The 19,869-nt window shown below is 45.5% G+C and overlaps 1 protein-coding gene across 1 annotated transcript in view; it reads left to right on the forward strand.

Moving 5' to 3' along the window:
• Positions 1-19,869, forward strand: part of FMNL1 (formin like 1) — a 382,798-nt gene that overhangs the window by 309,981 nt on the left and 52,948 nt on the right. The gene's annotated exons all lie outside the window — the stretch shown is intronic.

The raw sequence follows: 19,869 nt of genomic DNA on the forward strand, positions 1-19,869 counted from the left end.
TTACTTGTGCTCCTCAACACTGCAGATATACATGATCCTATGTCTTGGTTTCAGAAACAGACTTAAATGCGTCCTATAGGCTACACTACTCGTGCCCGACATGTTCCTGCTCTCCTGAAGATGCTCATTGGACCCTGGACTCACCTATGGAAACATCTGTACAAAAAAGGGTTGAGTGGCAAATGCCATCGAAAGAAGGTGGTTGGTTAAGGGTATAGAGGGAAAAAACATGAGATAGAAAAAGAGACAGCTTCTGACTGTAACAGACAAATTGTGAGAAGTTGGCCTGGTATATGATGTTCGCTATTCTAGTGAGCACCTTGCACCAGTCCAAACAACCCTTATGGTGATGGTTGTAAAGTCAACCTTATAGACCAGCTATCCTAGTGGTAGCATGGACAAAGCAGTCTTAGGCTAAACTCAAGAGGACATGTAAAGCCAGCTGTTTTACCATATGTAACCCCTTTAATACCAAGTGAAAGGACACCACACAGGTTGTATATCAAAATATATATGTATTTATTTCTAACACAATCCTCTGAACTCTTTATGAGGTCAGAGGCACAAGCACATAACAAGATACTCAATTATAATACAATAAGTTGCACAAAATACAGTAATGCCCTAGGGGCACTTCGAACCACATACTAAAAAAGTGGTATAAGAACCACGTCACAAACAAAGGAAAGGCCTAGGGCCTGGAGAATCGCTGGAGCTATGCTGTACTACCAAAGGATAGGGAGCAGGAGGCCCACGGGATGTGCGTGCAGTGTCTTTACACGCACGCAATTTACCATAGAGTTAGAATGGGAACGAAAGAAATGGAAACTAGGGGGCATATTATCAAGGACCGGTGTTAAAAGTATCGCTGTTTTATCGGCAGGAAACTGCTGATAAAACGGCGATAATGGGCTTGATAATACGCCCTTGTTAATTCCCATAGAAGCCCATGTTAACATCAGAACATGGGCTTCTATGGGAATTAACAAGGGCATATTATCAAGCCTTAATCGCTGTTTTATCAGCCGTTTCCTGTCGATAAAACGGCGATAATTTCAACACCGGTCCTTGATAATATGCCCCTCGTTCTTTTAGGACACTTCCGGATGGGCTAGGGAAAAGCTACTTGAAACTAGGACACTAGGATAGTCAATACCCACAAGAGTACCGAAATACTCGCGTTACCTCACCCACAGTAAGCAGGTGCATAGGTGTCAAAGTGTGTCGGGTTTCGTCACTGATTCCTATGGAGCCTTGGAGAAAGATGCTGCAGGCGACCAGGAGAGAAGTGTCCGGTTGGATCCAAGGGCGGATCGAGGATGAAGAGTACCTGAAAGCAGAGGGGACAGAGTCTGGTTCACTAGCCAGTGACCAGGAAGGAACCAGGAAGGAACCAGGCGATGTCGCGAAACAATCAGGTGATGTCGTGAAGCTTGTCTCTGCAGCCACGTGGACCAGAAGGTGTCGACGACAACCAGGAGCTGGATATGGACTGTCCCATGAAGGCTCTCGCTGTCGGCGGTGTCGGCTTCCGGATTGGAGTCAACAAGCCTTGGCAAAGGCAACCCACGCAGGAATCGAAGATGGCTTCTCGATCAGACCAGCAAGGTCTGATGGGCTTCTCCTTTTCAGGGAAGCAGGGGCCAATCTGGAGAACCAGACCAATGGAGTAAATCAAAGGGTTCGTTGTCACAGAGGCCACTAGCCAACGGGCAAGTGTGCCTCAGAAGTTGCACGGAAAGCAATTCGCTGGCTTTCCAAGATGGCCGGTCCAACGTCTCTCGTCGCCTCCACGGGTCTCAGCTCTGCTGTGACTGTGGATCGGGCAGTTGGAAGTCTGGAAGTCCAGCTCTTGTCAGGCTCTGTGCTCGGGCTCCGGCGGGAGCGTCGACAAGGCAAACCGTTGATCGCTTGATGGTGCCTGCTTGCACAGGGTGGTCACTCCTTGACCACAAGGGAGATTCTTCAGTCTTCTATGTCGAGTAGAGTGTCGAAGGTCCAGAGTTTCGTTTCAAGTTTCAGTCAGGATAAATCTAAAGTCTTGGGACTCAGCTTCTACCTATATACCAAATTTAGGGGCTAGATTACCTGCTAGGTCCCTCCTATGGGTGGGACCCAGGAAGGGGGTGGTTACACCCCTTTCCCTATGTCCAGTTTCACGCCAGAGCTGAGGCAGGAGTGCCCCAGCACCGGTTTGAACTGGACTATGCATGGGACACCTTGTGTGCCCCAGGCAGTGTCTCATTTCATTCAGCCCTCCCTGCCCCAATACACCGTAGCCTGTCTGGGGTGGTGCTAGCCCCTCCCCAAGACAGGAAACCTATTGTCCAAGCCTCCCTCGCTGGAAGGACTCCCAGCAGCAGGAGGTCAGACTTGTGTCTGTGGCAGCAGCATCCATTTTGTGATGCTGAGGCTCTGGTTAACTTTAACCGGGATTAGTAGGAACAACATGTCCCTCTAGAAGGGTGGAATGCTACCCCTGTCGTCAGAACTGGCAAGGGGGTAGTATTCCAAAGCGTATGACACCTTACACGACATGTTTTGATAAAGCCAAACCAAAGTTAGCATTTAACCACGAGGTTCATAATGCACTTAAGAGTATATGGTATGGATATATCATAGAACAGCTATAAAGACATGGTTCCGAAAGCTGCAGACAGGCTCAGCTCATGCTAGAGCACCATCTCACATAAAACCAAGCACTCTGCCTTCAGGATTGTTAAGGCCTGCCATAGGAGTGACTTATAGGTGCATATGTGTCTATATATAATGGTAGGTATAGGAATACTACACCTAAGCAAGGGGTGATTACACGACCTTGCCCCAGCTGAGTGATCAGCCAGTTGTGTCAGTTTGGAGGGTCAGCCAGGGGTGGCAAAAGATATGCTGCAGCCCCTGGTAGGCCTTGGGTGCACCTATGCCCTGGGTACCTATGGTACACTGTACAGGGACTCATAAGAGTGACCCAACATCCAATTAGGTATGTACCTAAAGTACATGGAGTCCATTTTACAGTGAGAGCAGATGGCCAGGGGCCCTGAATAGCAGGATCCCAGGCCAACTAAGTCGAAAACCAGCTAAACACAAGGCAAAATAATCTGGGGTAACCAAAGTCAGGTATCCACCTTCCTACACAAATGAACTGTGACAACATTAGGGATAGATTGTCAAAGAAATAGAATAGATTTTCACATCCTTCCAAATATAGATGACATCACTCCTTAGAAGAGCTTCCATCCATCTCATCAAATAAGCACTCAAACTCTCATCTACCTAAGCAAAATGTGCCTAGTGTGGGCTTATTTTAAAGATGTAGCTATGTACAGTGGAGTAACAAATCCCCCTTATCAAGTCCTGCCTGTATCCGGAGGGGGGCCCCTCCATGTACTTTGCAAAGGGGGCCACTTCAACTTTAGTTAAGTCACTGGCTATGTTCTGTTTGAGAAGGCAGTACCCTTCCGATGTACTCATGTTCATGAAGGCTTGTGGGTGTCTTGAACTCATATGGCCAAGTACGGCCTAGACCCCCTCCTCCCTTATCAATACTACGACAGGAACACGTTTACCATAAGGAATTTTTGGATTAGGGAGTCGTTAAACCCCCGGCCATATACAGCCTCCTAGCAAGGCTGGCGTCCTTAAGGGCAGGCTGTGGGAGCGTCGAGCAAAGAGGTAGACTCGGCCGCTCCCCAGCCTTTTATTCTAACCCTAGTAAGTCAGGTCAGGCCGGTTCTAACTGGCCTAGCGTTTAACGTGATGTGTGCCCCGGAAGTGATTACAATCACTTCCAGGGCACGCACCAACCCAGTGGCCAATCGTTGGAGAGGCGCGCCCGTGGTGTCACTATTGCGCACGACAGGCCCGGCCCTGTGATGTCATCGGGGGCCAGCACGGCCGCCATACATGCGGCCCTGCCTTCCTAATGATATCCCTGCGTGTCCTCTTTAAATATATATATTTGTTTAAGTAAAAATGTACTCATGCTAACCACAAATCTTTCTCCAATCCTGGACAGAAGTTCTCTACGTTAAACTACACTGCAATTTGAAATAGTACATTATGCACAAGGCTGTTTTCTCATCCACGCCTTAAGGCAGGTCTCTGCCCTCTACTACCAAGGACGTCATTTAGGGGTCGCAAGGGTCGTGGTTGCGACCCCTAGCCTGCCCCCTGTGACCCCTGGGCTACGGACAGACTGGCCATGGCTTGCATTGAGCATTCTCACTGGGCGCTTCTTAAAAAGTGTACAGAAAAAAAAGGTCCTGTGCTTTGAAAGGGTTAAATCACGTCAGAACGCACGTAAAGTCACTCTGTGGGAGCACCAAGGAAAGAACAGGGGTCGTGGAGAGTTCACGTACCTTAGTATTGAGTAATGACACTACAGTTGGATCCTCATTACAGCCAATAAGCAGCTGCCCTGGTTGTGCCTCTCATCTCTAAAAATTCAGGTAAAGTGTTAGCATGCATTATGTACTTTAACTGTATATTACCCGCTAGGGATGCTTCCCAGACTACTCCACATTCGCACATCACCAAGCAATTAACAGCCCATCCTGTCTGAAGCACCCCAATTTCCCTCACATACCACATAGAGCTGCCTTTCATATCGGACCCTACCTTGTACTTTTCTCAAGAGGCTTTCTCAGGCTTAGCTCCTGCTCCCTCAGTCCAAAGTAGAGCCCTGCTTTGGTTTTCTTTCAGTCCTACGCCCCCCTTTGTCCCTTTTTAGGGTCTCCGATGCGAGACCATGCACTAGCGCATGCGTCTCCCTTACGAGATACTCTTGTATCCCAAAAGGACTTGAACCCGCCTGTTGCTTACCCATTTGCCCCTATCTTCCCCACCCCAATCCACCCCACTCCAATACGCCTCATTCTTATTGAAAACAATCTGCCCTACTCCAATCTACCCCACTCCAATCCCCCCACTCTAATCTGTCCCACCCTAATCTGCCCCACTCCAATCCGCAGCACTCCAATCTGCCCCACTCTAATCTGCCCCATTCCAATCCAAAACAATCCACCCCACTCCAATCCAAAACAGTCCACCCACTCCAATCCAAAACAATCTGCCCCACTCCAATCCATCCAACCCCATTTCAAAACAATCTTTCCCACTCCATTCCTCCCACTCAAATCTACCCCACTCCAATCCAAAACAATCTACCCCACTCCAATCTGCCCCACTCTAATCTGCCCCACTCCAATCTATCCCACTCCAATCTGCCCACACTCCAATCCAATCCACCTCACCCTTATCCATCCACTCCATCCCAATTCACCCCACTCCAGTCTACCCCACTCTAATCCAATCCCACTCCCTCCCCAATCCACCCACTCCAATACAATCCACCACAATCCACCTCACCCCAATCCAAAACAATCTGCCCCACACCAATCCAAAACAATCTGTCCCACGAAATCCAAAACAATCTGCCCCTCTCCAATCCAAAATGATCTGCTCTAATCCAAACAATCTGCCCTACTCCAATCCAAAACATTCTGCCCCACTCCAAGCAACCCCACTCCAGTCCAAACAAATATGCCCCACTACAAGACAAAATAGTCTGCCCCACTCCAATTCAAAACAATCTGCCCCACTCAATCTGCTCCACTGAGGTTCTGTGAATTCTGAACCCGTGGGTTCCATTTTGTGTATGGCAGCCATTTTGTGGTTGCCCTCACATAAGCCGATGATTGTGGCTGAACTAGTCTTTTAAGAACATGTACACCTTAGCTCGAGTTCGTGCTGACTCCTGTTTGACCTGAGTGAACTGACCCTGTTGCCTGAAGCTGACCTTGTTAAACCAGTTCCTGCCCGTTAGCTGATCAAGATGAAGGATCAGAGCACAGGACATCATAAAGTTTTACTGCACACAAACATGCCTTATCCTACTTCTATCTGTTTCTGTTCCTTCTTTTATGGTCTGCTTATGATATGGGTTGTGGTCCTTTTATTATGGGTTTGTCCGGCTTGTGTAAAAAGGAATGTTTGGCATTTTGCATGCTTGCAAAAGCTAGGACTGCCCCTTACTTGTATGCTGAAGTTTGTAACCCTAAGCATATAAAAGGCCTCTGTTTTCTGCACTCTTCAGACTACCTCATTCAGTTGCTACGGCTTCTGTGTGACGTGGCCTCACTTATTAAATTTAATAAAGATGCCTTTTCATATTTTCAGCTTCTGTGCCAAGTTCTTTTTTTTATTAGTAAGTATTCCCTGAGCATGAAGACTACATTTCTTGACCACTCAAATGCACCCCACTCCAATCCAATCCACCTCCCTCCAATCCAATCCACCCCACGTCAATCCAATTCACCCCATTCCAGCCAAATCCAATCTATCCCAATGCAATCCTCCCCACTCCAATCCAATCCACCCCACTCCAATCCAAACAATCTGCCCCACTCCAACCACCCCATGATATTCCAATCCACCCCACCAATCCAATGCACCTCCATCCAATCCACCCCACCTCAATCAAGTTCACCCCACCCAAATCCAATCCACCCCAATACAATCCACCCCAATATAATACACTCCACTCAACCCAATCCATCTCACTCCAATACACCACACTGTAATCCAATCTTCTCCACTCCAATCCACCACACCCCACCCCATGCCAATCCAATCCACCCCACTCCAATTCACCCAAATCCGGTTCCACCCCACTCCAGTCCACCCCACTCCAGTCCACCCCACTCTAATCGAATCCACCCCATTTCAACCCACCCCACTCCAATCCACCCCAGCCCCACCCAAGTCCACCCCACCCCAATCCACCCCACTCCAGTCTAATACACCACATTCAGTCCACTCCATTCTAATCCCCCCACCTCCACGACAGTTCATTCAACCCCAATCCACTGCAGTCCAGTCCACTCTACTCCATCCAATCCATACTGCCCACCACACTCCAATCCACCCCCTCCACCCCACTCTAATTAACCCCACTCCGAACCACCTTACTCTAATCCAATCCACCCTACCCCAATCCAATCCAACTCACACCATTTCAATTCACCTCACTCCAATCCACTCCATCCAGCAAACCCACTCCAATCCACTTGACTCAAACCAATCCACTCTAACCCAACTCAATCCATCCCAATCTACTCTAGTTCAATCCACTGCACTACCTCAATTCGCAAACAGGAATTCGGCCCGTTTGTGACCGCAAATTGGTCTGCCCCATGTACAAACCATATTTTGCGAGTCACGAACCTATTACCGACTCGCAAAATATGGTTTGTAAACTCGCTATTAGGAAGGGGCGTGCCAAGGGCGTTTCTTATTAATAGTGAGTCTCAATGTAATGTATGATTGTTTTGCGACCGCATTTTCAGTCGCAAAACACTTACAGTTTACGACCTACTTGAAGTAGGCGGTAAACCACTCGCAAATGGGAAGGGGTACCCAGGCAACCCCTTCCCCTTTGTGAGTGTTTGCAAAAATATTTTTTAAGAGCAGGATATGGTCCCAGGGACCACTGCCTGCCCTTTAAAAATGTAACTGAACGGTTTAATTTTTCTTTTTTAAATGCATCCCTTTTTCCTTTGAGGAAAACGAGCTGCATTAAACAAAAACAGCTTTATTTAAAAAGCAGTCACAGAGATGGTGGTCTGCTGACCCCAGCAGGCCACCATCCCTTATAGTGCTTGCCATTCCCAAAGGGGTCGCAAATTGCGCTTCTCTCATGAATATTGATGAGGCATGCAATTTGCGACCCCATTGGGAATCGCAAAAAGGGTCTGAGACACTGTTGTACATCCACTTTAGTAAATCGCAAATTGCGAGTGTGAAATTCGTCGCAATTTGTGACTCGCTAAAGTGAATAGTCGTACATCTGGCCCTTTGCGACCCCATTGGGAATCGCAAAAAGTGTCTGAGACACTGTTGTACATTCACTTTAGTGAATCACAAATTGTGAGTGTGAAATTCGTCGCTATTTGTGACTCGCTAAAGTGAATAGTCGTACATCTGGCCCTTAGTGATGTATCTATTTTATTTTCTCATATTAGAAAACATTGACACAAGTGTTATTGTGCACCAAGGAAACACTTCTGGCACTGGCAAATAAGGAATATGACTTTTGCCCAATTGAGAAAATACATGCCAGAGAAAGATGGTGCCCACACCTGGTTTATTACTACTGGCCCTGGTGGTTGTAAACATGGAATATGGTACCTCCTATTTGTCAACACAGAATGTTGGAAAGTATGCCACCTGTTGCTGGATGCAGGCTTCACTGACTGCTGGCTTGCTCGTCCACTTTTTAGTGTGTTCTGAATTTTGGAATATGCAATTGTGTATGCTGTCTAAAATGAATCCTTACTGTGTTGTTAATTAAGTATTATGTGATATGTACTGATATCAAAGCATTTAAGACAATGCAAGCACTAGCCAATTAAAATTATAATAATTCTGCTAAGATGTTCATACGCTTTGCTGTAGAAATGAAGCACAAAATTGAAGGCACAGTCCCATTATACTACAGCATATTTGTTAACAAGCTCAGGCAGAGTCCCACTGAATGTATAAGCACTGATAGCAGGTGCAGTTGGTTCCCCTTTATAGAAAAACAAAGATGGCAACTGTAGATAGTGACCAATTAATTAAAGTTGCAGGAGCATTGTAAGACATGTCTGAGGTATGTCTATGGAAAATGTAGCATCATTATAGGCAAATACAAATTGTGCCCCATTAGATATCAGCTTTGTTGACAGGTGCAGGAAAGGCCATTCCCGAGAAGTATGGATACCACCAGTTTATTGAAAGCACAGGCTTTAGGAAGCATACACAATTGTAAACCCTCAAGAAAGTAAAGCACATAGAACAAGAAGGAATGTGTCTGCTTAATCTATATAAACAGCAGTTGCTGCAGTCTAATTTTATCTCCCTTGCATCAACATTATCTGTATTGTAACCCACACATGATGTTCGATGTAGAGTTGCCAGTACATGGATTTTGATAGCTACTGATCTACTGAAGAATATCCATTTGATTCCAGTCACACTTCAAAACTTGCTCCCCATGCAAATTGTTTTTGTTGGTGTCGGCTGTGTTTATTGGTTTCAAGTTGCTGTTTTCATTCAGAAAACAGAATGTGTCTTATATTTTCCTGACTGCCATTAAATATTTGCAACAGGTATAATAGCTCACCACTCTATCCATTGCCATTATTTACTAACTCATCAACTTTATGTTCTCTCCAGATTTACTCTTGCATTTTTCCAATACAATTCCTTCAATGCCAAATATGGCCATCCAGTGTCCAATCAGTTCATATTGTCAAACTTTACATGATCATCAAATTCACCCCTCCTTACTGGACAGCAGGTCTGACAAGCATCAACTTTGTTGCTAATTGCCTGAGCTTTGAATGGTTTACAAAGGAGAAAGACGTAATGGGAGTCGGGAACAGAAAATAAAAGGCAAAGTAAGATCAAAAAGGGAGACAAGGAGAGACGTGAAGGGAGAAAGAGAGGGGTAAGGTATCCAGAGAAAGAAAGAGAAAGGATGGAGGAAGAGCAACTGTGGAAAGAGAGAAAAGGAATGATGGTGAAAAGGATTAGAAATCATAGGGAGTGAGGAGAGTAAGTGATGGGAGCAATTGCACACATACTGAGAGAGAGATTGATGAAGTTGGAGGTAAAAACAAGAAAGTGATAGTACGAAGGAGAGAGAAGAAGAAAGAAAGGCGGAGAGAAGAAGGTATAGAGGTGTTATGGTTAGGGAAGGAAGTCGAGGATTCCAAAAATGGATGAGAGAGCAAGAGAGGAATGTTCGGAAAAGAAGATGGGGACATTAGTGTATGATGAAACAGGTGTGGTATAATGCACTTTTCCATATTTTGGTTTTGAACATTACTCTCCCTAAGCTCCCCTTGTAGGTGTTGGGATACCTCACTGTGCTCAGTCAGCACAGTGTGGTGGCTGGTATGTCATCATTTGCCAGAGCTGCTTTTGGTTCCCAGTCCAGCCTTGGCTGGCCTCAGAGGTGGAACATTCAGTGCCTAGAACACAGGTGTAGCTTGCCCTTTTGGTCATCATGGTGCCAAGCTCCATTTGTGTGTCAGCATATGTGTGTGTGTGTGAGTGAGACTCACCGATAGATAGTGAGGGAGCATGAGTGATTATAAGAGTGACAATGAGTGAGAGTGGGTGAGCGAGAATGTATTAGCAAGAATACATGTGAGGGAGTGTTAGAGATTGTGAGTGACAGTGAGTGGGTGCAACCACAAGTGAGAATGAGTGAATCAGTGAGAGAGAATAAGTGAGAGTGACTTAGAATAAGGGATTGAGAGTAAAAGAGAGTGCACTATGAATGAATCAGAGTAAGAATGGGTGAGAGTGAGTGGAAATGAGTAAAAGTAACGAGTGCAAGAAAGTGAGAATCATTGAGTTGAAATGAGTGAGAGCAAGTGTCAATAAGCGAGAATGAGTGTGAGTGAGTGAATGCAAATGAGGAAGACTAGGATTGTAGTTTTATGCTTGTGAGTCATGGATTTGCCCAGGCATACCCAAGACATTCCCAAGACATTCTTGGCTTAGAGAGGCACCCCATGGCAAAATACTTGAGCCAGTGTACTGAAAGCAATTCTGATCACTACAGACACCTACTGATAAAATAGTTGTTCTGGTATATTATAAACCTTGGCATAATTAGTATATGGTGAAATACTGTACTTGGCATACTAAAAGTAATTCTTGACATATGGGGCACCCTTGGAAAAATCCTGGTGCTTGCATGCTTTTGGAAAGTATTGGCAAACGGGCAAGCCTTGGCAAAATGCAAGCACTAGCACACTGGAGGTAATACCTTGCATATGAGAGGACAGCAGTGACATATGCGAGGAGTGCAACCATGATAAAACGCTAGTCCTGGCACGCTAGAGATAATGTTTAGTGTATGGGGGCCCCTCGGCACGCTTTGAAACAATGGGGCCGATTGGCTGAGCAAACCATGAAAAGACATGAATATTTAATGAGAGGTTCCTCAGATCCTGTGATGTTTTAGCTAATCCATGTAAAAAATGTGCTTTACAATGCACTATTTGCCCCAATATTTAAAAACATGATCTGAGTCTCTGAATCCCTCTGCACACTTTGTAGAGGAGGTTTGGCTCTTTTGGTTCACTAGGTACAATTCAGATCAAGTATTGTGTCCCACCACTTTCGAAGATCATGTGAGCACCAAAAGGTAGGTGGTATCTAAACAGACATTTGTTTGTGTTGTAGTTTCATATTAATGATGCAGTTATTATGGAACGTCAGTGATGTCCATTATTGTGATGTCCTCGGGATTAAGGTCCATTGACATCAACGACTGGAAAAATTCAGGGTCAAACGTCATATGATGTCACTTCCTGTGATGTCATTAGGGTCCAAGGGTGTGTGCTGTCACCTCCGCTGCCCCTAGCATTTTGGTGAATAGATGTCCATGTCTACTGCCCCTACATAGGCGTGCTTTACACAATTACAATAACCTGCTCAAACCCTGAGAAGTGTTATGCACTAAACTGTCCCAAGTTTTTTATGTTGGTACATTTTTAATATTGATTTTTGTATAGAAATAAGCGGTCTTGTTGTAGGGCTTCGGGGGCGTGTAAGGCTTTTGGAATCGAACGGTGAGGGCTGGGGAATCTATTTATTCTTGCATTGATGGTCCAGGCAGTGATTTGCTGTAAAGAGAGGAAGCGCTTGCCTGGACATTTGACTCCAGGGAAGCCTGTGTTGTAGAAAACAGTCCATTTTTGTGGATTTTGCGTTTGTTGCTATTGTTATTTGGCACTTTTACAGCGCGCAGTCAGACATTAGTGTTGCATCGCAGCACATTCGTCAGTCGAGAGATGAGTATCCGAACAGTTTCATGTATTCTATTGCAGACCCACCCTGAGTACTTTAGCGAGATGTGATGTTACATGAATGCATAAGTATTAGCAGATTGTTTGTTGGACAGCTGTACCAAGGTTGGATTTTTGTTCAGTACTCATTATGGCTCATGGCCCTGCAGATGTATGTGTGTGCTAGGTTGTGAGCCGAGCGTCTGCTGTGGGGTGGACAGTGACTGGTTAGCTACATATCCAGGCAGCCTTAGATGTGTGATGAGAGTTCCATCCTTATGTGGTCAGTTGTAGGACATGGGTGTGACGCGCATTAGTATATGATGTTGCGTGGATAGCTGTGATCAGTTATCTGACATGTCTTTGGTGTTTTCAGTGTAGATTGGAGGACATATTTATGAAAAATGTAGGGCAGGGCAGCGCAGCACGTCTCTTTTGGCACTCCCCTGCGTCACTGGGAAAGGACAGGAATGACCGTATTTAAGCAAAACAGCGCATCCTGTCCTATTCCCCCTGTGCTGGTGCAGTTTAGGCAGACTAGCACCAACGCCGGCACCCTTGCACCATGGTGTAAGGATGCCTGTGTTGTAGGCAGGATGACCCTGCACAAAAACAGTCCATAGAGTTACTTTCCTCTTTCTATGTGTGATGCACAATGCAGCACACATAGAAAGTGGAAGAAAGGAGGAGAAATATACATATTTCTCATTGTTGCACTTCACCTGGGGATGCATATCTTTTTGGCGAATTCTCTGGTTTTTACCAGGATTTGCAAATATGGAAATCCATCAAAAACCATGGGATTTGAGTGAGAACACCCGCCACAACGCCCATGGAATGCCTGCCTTGTGCAAAGTAAGGTATTGCAGCGATTTGCTCTGTGTTGCCTCACTCTAGATTTATGAAGCCATTCATAAATCTGATTTAGAGGTTTGATTCACGCATGTACCACTAAGGGACATATTTACGAGAGGCTTGCATCTTGTCTGCTCCACACAAATTACATGCATGGAACAAGCCTCTAAGTCAGATTTATAAAGCCATGCAAAGCCTGAGGAAACAGACAGGCCTTATCTGAGTGAGCAGAGGTATTCAGTAAATGTTTTGGGGGACCCCTTACTGATTGTGGAAACGTGCTTGGGAGGAGAGTCTCAAAGGCATGACTGTCCTTGTTCTTTGTTAACCATCGCTATGATATACCAGAGATCGTAGTGTCCATGGGATTGATGCTGACTGCCCCTCCACAAATGCTTCTACTGTGTGGTTTTCAGAAGTACTTTCCACTCTAGGAGATCTGTAAGCCTATGACGTCCAGGGTACGTCTTACGTTCTTGCCGCTCGCAGAGAGGTCCTGCCACCGTTCTCCCTTCACCAACGCTACAGGAGTAGCTAACCTGCCTTTTTGACCTGCCAGGAGGCCAGCGCGCAGAGGAGCCGACCAGCGAGGCCGCAGCGGAGGTGAGAGGCGCGGCCCCGGGACTGCGAGGACCAGCAACCAACACCATCAGCTGGTCCTCTTCCCGCGTGAGCCGCGCCCCCTCCCAGTGCCCCGCCTCCTTTCACCAAGCAAGTACTTTAGTGACTCCATTAACGCGCACCGCGGGACGCGCGCGGGTCGCAGCCCGGGGCTAAGCCCGGGCAAAGGGCGGGCCCTCTGTGGCCCTCCGGTGACCGAGGAGCCGGGCCGGGGCCATATCCCTTTCCATCATCGTTCCTCGCCAGATATTAGTATAAAAAACTTGTGAGTTGGAAACTATTGTTCATATTTTACTCTTGTCTTCTTTATCTGAGTCTGGAAGTTTCATCCATTATGCCCTCCAAACTGGTAACTATGGACAACTTTTTAATTAAAAAGGTTGCACAAATTAACAGCAACAGAAGGGCGTCTCTGGGGTTGGAGCATTCTCCTACAATTATACAGGAGCTTCCATCTACAGACCCACCTTTGCCAGAGGAGCCCCCTGCCCCTGCCCCTGTAGGTAAAGTAACTACCGTAGTCGCCATGGTTCATGCGGGTCAGCACAACGTGTATTCTAACGTCCAAGCACTTACGGGGACAGGTATAGGCTCTTCTGAAATATATGAGTCTGTAAAAGAACCCCCTAGAAGATTTAAGAAAGCCCGAGTGAGACGCAGGGGGAAGCAAAGGAAAATCAGCCATAATATTACACAAGGAGGGGGGGGTGAGTTTGGATCTTCATTACAAGTCACAGAAATGAGATCAGCTAAATTAGGAGAAATAGGGGATGCCATCACGCCCAAACGCCCTAGTGAATCTTTGCTCCTTATCGATTTATCACACTCAGGGGTCACAGATAATATTGAAAGCACTTCTGATGACCACATCATGATAAGTAAGCATCCCTTGTCTAGTACACCTGCTAGTTCATCCGTATTGGACTTTCTTACTGGGAATGATAGGGTTAGGCTATCGGGCTCCCCAAAACTCCCTATTGAGCCTTCGCCCAAGTCTCCTACATCCCCCCTTACTACGAGAAATAGCAAAAAAAGGGGGGGTGAGCCATTGGGAAATCGAGCACATAAAATAAGGAAAGGGGTTGTTCACTCCCCCCAGTCACAAATTGGCCAAACCCAAGTATGTGAGGCGGCTATGATGGCCAAAATTGTAGAACTTATCAGGGGTGTGACGCAACCAATCCTAGATAAGACTATCATGATCTGTGCACATCTAGATCAAATAGAGAAGAAGGTTGAACAGAATTCCCTCCTCTTATCTGACCTGGTAAAGGGGCTAGAAACATCTAAGACGAACTCTTTATTAAGAGCCAATCCACCCGTAAAAGCCATAGTAACAGCTCCCCCTCCTACATTAGTACCTATAACACCAGCATCAATAACACCGGTTCTCGTACAAAAACAGAAATCTGTGCAAGAGGGGGTAAGATCGGGTACCCCTGCGATTAAGTTAATAACTCCAACCCAACAAATGGCCATACCCCAACTGGCGGCTCCCGTAACTCAGGAGCAAACACCTAAACCAGGGGGAATTCAAATTCAAAATCAAGGTGGTAGTAAGGACTTATTAACGACTAGGCCAAGTAAAGGGAAGGTTTTGGCCATTGCTCCCGAAAAAACTAGTCGTGTCATAGACTTAACCCCTGACTCTGCCCCTTATGTCATTGTAATGGCAGGGGTTCCAGAACTGCCAGCAGGCAAAAGGGAAGACCATGGAGCACTACGGAACAAGGTTGTCTTCTGGCTCCGTGATAATAGACCGTTACCTGCATCAATAAACGGTGAAATTTTAAGTTTAAGGCGTGCTAACTGGGTGGGAGCTAGGCCAAAGGACAGAAATGGTGATGTTATAATCATCAATTTTAAGGATCACAGGGCCGTGAGGCATATTGGGGATTGGTTTGATGCTAGAAGCAGTGACTCAATTTCTACACATCTCCTTTCCTATTTCTATCCTTATGCACCCCCAAAAAGTTTTAATAACTGGGGCAGGGACAGGCAGCTTATTAAGAAGCCAGCCCACCAATGTCGGGGGCTTGGAAATGTAAGACCATGGGATAGGGTAGGGCCTGGGGGAGTACCGCCTGCGCTGGGTAACTCTGGTTACGCAAGTGGTCAAGGACCCTCTTTCTATACTCAGAGGCCAGAGGACTTTTATCTCAGAAATGAGCATCAGGTCTATCAATACCCCCCTCTCAGTAATCATTATCCACCATACTTGGGACTTAACCCTACCCAATGTAGACCATGGAACAATATAGGACTGCTTCCACATATGTATAATTTACCGATTCAAAACCGCTTCCAGATCTTCTCCGGTCTGGATGGGGTAGATTGACAGCAAGCCCAGATTCCCATAGAAACTGTGGTGGGGAAAAACGCCTCTCCCCCAGTTTCTCAAGTTTTAACTAGGGGTGGGGTTCTCTCTAATAGCATCGAGCCCCCCATTGAGACATCTCAAGTACCCCCACATTAGTTCCTCAAGTTCTTACTAGGGGTGGGGTTCTCTCTAATAGCATTGAGCCCCCCATTGAGCCATCTCTAGAACCCCCCACATTAAATAAGACCTTAACTCTCGATAGGTTGACACCTTGTGACAGTGATTTTTTGGAGCAGATGCAACCTATCGCAGGTGACAATAATGGGAGTAGAGAAAAGATAGGAAATGGCTCGATACAGGGGAAGAGTGACTTTTGTGCACTGCTTTTCTGGAATGTAGCTGGGTTGAGGCAAAAAATCATTAACCCAGCCTGGGAGTCAGTAATAAGCGGCCAGGATATAGTGGCCGTGCAAGAAACATGGATCCAGGATCCAATCCACGTAAATGGGTATAGAACCTTTTTCACCCCAGCAGTTGGAGGCCATTTTGGAAGGGCAAAGGGTGGTTTGACTACTTTTGTTTCAAATCAACTTAAAATTAAACAGGTTACATGTCATTTACATTCTAATTACTTCCAGCTCATAATTCTAAGAGATCTTAAAGGAGCAAAGGTGATCATTATTAATTTCTATAATAATGTCCCGAGGGAAGAAATTGTGGTTGCGATGAAGCAGCTCAAGGAGGAAGTTCAGTTAGAGGTAGATAAAAACGACAGAGAACTAGTAATTTTATGGGGGGGGGATTTTAACTGTTCACTTTGTACCAAAGGGAGTCAGGGCCTATGCGGCTTAATGACAGAGAGAGATACGTACCTGACTCACTTTGAGCACACTTTGATGGGGGATTTGTTGAACGAATTGCTATTCATGTTTGACTTGGGGTTTGCTAATGAGATAGCGCTAAAACCCACACCCTTTGTCCCGACCTTTGTTGGTAGAGGTTTGGCGTCAACCATTGACTTTATTATCTCCTCCAGTAATTTTAAGCATAGAGTTGTGGGGGTTACAAATATCCCATTGCCTATAAGTGACCATCTCCCCCAATGCCTTAAGGTAGTAGACTTATTCCCAGACCCATCTTCGGCCGCGCCTCTCGCTGAGGCAGCGGTTGACGTGGTTCTGGGGAGACAAAATGGGTACACACTTAATTGGAGCAAAGTAATCCCCGCAACATTCTTCAAGGAACTCTGGGAGGCGTGCTCTACTAGCTTTATGACCTGTTTGGGAGATAATTCTAGTAGTGATCAGATAATTGAGCACTTTGGTATTATAGCTACAAACATAAAAAGTAGCTTAAGGGTGGAGTCAAAACGTAGAGGTAATGGATCCAAGAGCTGGTTTGACAACGCATGTACCAGGGCGCTGAAAAATTTAAAACATGCAGTGCATAGGAGTCCCAGGGATGTAGGTGAAATAAGAGCATGTAGGTCTGCATATATCCAGGCCCTTAAAGTAAGGAAAACTGTGCTAAACAAGGAGGCAATAGACTCACTTTGCGAGGCTTCAAAAACAAAAAATTCCGCCGTATTTTGGAAAGTAATTAACACCCCTTTCCCTTACGAAACCCATAAGGCGCGAATTGAGATCGCAATAAATGAGGATAATTGGGTGGATCATTTTTCCAATCTTTACAAGGCTCAGGATGATACCCGTAGTGGAGGTCCTCAGACCAGTTTGGACTTACAACCAGGTCCTAATTTGGTTGTAACACTTGATGAGGTATTGCTCGCCTTAAGAGCTACCAAAGGAGGAAAGGCAGCTGGGCCTGACGGGATCCCTGCGGACCTATTTAAAGTTAACACTGAAATCTGGGGCCCGATGTTGGTACAACTTTTTAATGCGGCTTTATCGAGGGGCTTAAAAGATTCTTGGTTTACCTCTGTCATCGTCCCTATTTACAAGAAGGGGGACAGAAACAGCTGTGCCTGTTACAGGCCAATCTCCCTCCTCGATTCTTCAATAAAAATCTTGGGACGAATAGTGTTGGCAAGACTCCAAAGCTGGGCGGAGGAAAATGAAGTCATGAGCGACTTGCAATTTGGTTTTCAAAAGGGGATTGGCACAATCGAGCAAGGTCTAAACCTAATGTTATTGCAACATAAATATATAAGGATTAAGTCGGAACGCTTGTATTTTACCTTTGTGGACCTTTCGTCAGCGTTCGACTGCGTGTCACACCCCAAATTGTGGGCAATAATGAAAAGTTTGGGAGTGGACAACACCATCATCTGTTTCCTGAAGGAACTTTATAGTGGAGCCACAGCTTCTGTTCGCTACGGTAGGGGGGGTGAATGCTCCAGACAATTCAGTGTGGGTCGTGGAGTGCGCCAAGGTTGTGTACTAGCACCTTTTCTTTTCCTCCTCTACATTAATGGGCTTGAGCATCATCTGCTGCAGGAGTGCAGAGATATGCCTAGGGTGGGGAGGAGGGCAATCCCTGCGCTCATGTATGCGGATGATGCCGTGCTTATGGCTCGTACCCCTCAGGCTCTGCAAAAACTAGTAGTAAGTTTTGAGAATTTCATGCTGAATCTAGACCTGCTAGTAAACTGTAGTAAAACTTTTACTATGAACTGTGGCCCAAAATCAGGTAAACCAATGAAACGGATGTTTTTAAATAATGTTCCATTAGATAACACTCCTACTTTTTCCTATTTGGGCATTTTATTCCATGAGTCAGGTTCTTGGACAAGCGCAATTAAGGCCAGAACACTTTTATTCATGAAAACGATCATGGCTTTAACGAATTTTGTAAGAAAATTGGGCAGGAAGCCGATAAAAGAAATGTTAACCATATATAAAGCAACATGCTTATCTGTGGCTATGTATGGCTCAGGCTTGTGGGGGTATGCAAATGTTGATCCAATCCAGGTGGTGGAAAACAAATTTATGAGGGAAGTCCTTGCAGTTCCACAGTGCGTTGCCACATTTAACTGTCACGCTGAACTTGCTCAACCCTACATAACAGACATTATTAAAATTCAACCTATCCTGTTGTGGCATAGGGTATGGACCACAAATGAATGCGTTATGAATCGGGCCTTATTACAAGATACCCTCATCCTGGATCACGTGGAAAGATCAAAATGGCTGGGATATGTTAAGTGCTTCCTGACTGAGATTGGGTGCTATTCCTATTACTCGGATCCATCTACAATGGATAGCATCTCAAGGAGTACATTGAAAACCCTCTGCCTGGACCATCTTGAGGATAAGAGGAGGAGAGCTGAGACCCTGAAACAGTCAGTACATTCCCACCTCCTTACTCTATGTGAGACCAAGTCTGTACAGCCATACCTATCCCTGCCCATGATAAACTATGATCGCTTTCTTTTAACTCGTTTTAGATTTTGTATCTTCTTTAGATTAGTGTCCTTCCCCAGAATGAATTCATGGATATACATACTGCCCACTTGCCCGTTGATGGCATTTCACATCAATCGGATATCCATATCCTTTTCTTTTGCAGATTTTATAGTGCCTCTCGTAGAAAGATTATCGTCCCTTTTTTAAAAGAAATGAATTTAACCAGATGCCGCCCAGCTTTTTTAGAACTCCAGAGAATGGATACGGTTTTAACTGTAACAGTGGTTTTAAATTTTTTGAAAAGTGTTTCTAAATTCCGGAAACAAATGGTAGTGGAAATGGTGTAAACCTTTTCCTATTGAATAACTGCCTATTGAACTCACTGAACTTACATCAAGAGCTGTAATTATTGTAATTTGTTTTATGTTTGTTACTTTTATGGTTACTTGTTTTTAACCGAATAAAGTTCTTTTTGACTTGACTTGGCCTATGACGTCCAGGGTACGTCTTACGTTCTTATGTGAAAACTACTCTCTGGTGCTATATCAAGAGCAGACGCTCAGAGCCTGATTCACAAAGGGCCTCCGTGCTCGTGGTGGAACGCGCGTATTGCAGTGACCAATTGCGGGGCCACCGCCACGAGTGCGGAGGCCATTTGTGAATCAGCCCTTGTTTCCAGCCTGCTTCTAGGAAACACTACCTGATGCTTAAACTGGCTTCACTAGTAAACACTTTGCATTAATTCTCAGCTTGCCTTTGCCCTGATGATACACAGTCAATCAATCAAGTATTTATAAAGCACAGCCAATCACCCATAAGGGTTTCTATGCACTGTGGCTGCTAGCTGTTGCAAGGTGATACG

Source organism: Lissotriton helveticus, chromosome 5_1, assembly GCF_964261635.1.
Source record: "Lissotriton helveticus chromosome 5_1, aLisHel1.1, whole genome shotgun sequence".
Taxonomy (NCBI): domain Eukaryota; kingdom Metazoa; phylum Chordata; class Amphibia; order Caudata; family Salamandridae; genus Lissotriton; species Lissotriton helveticus.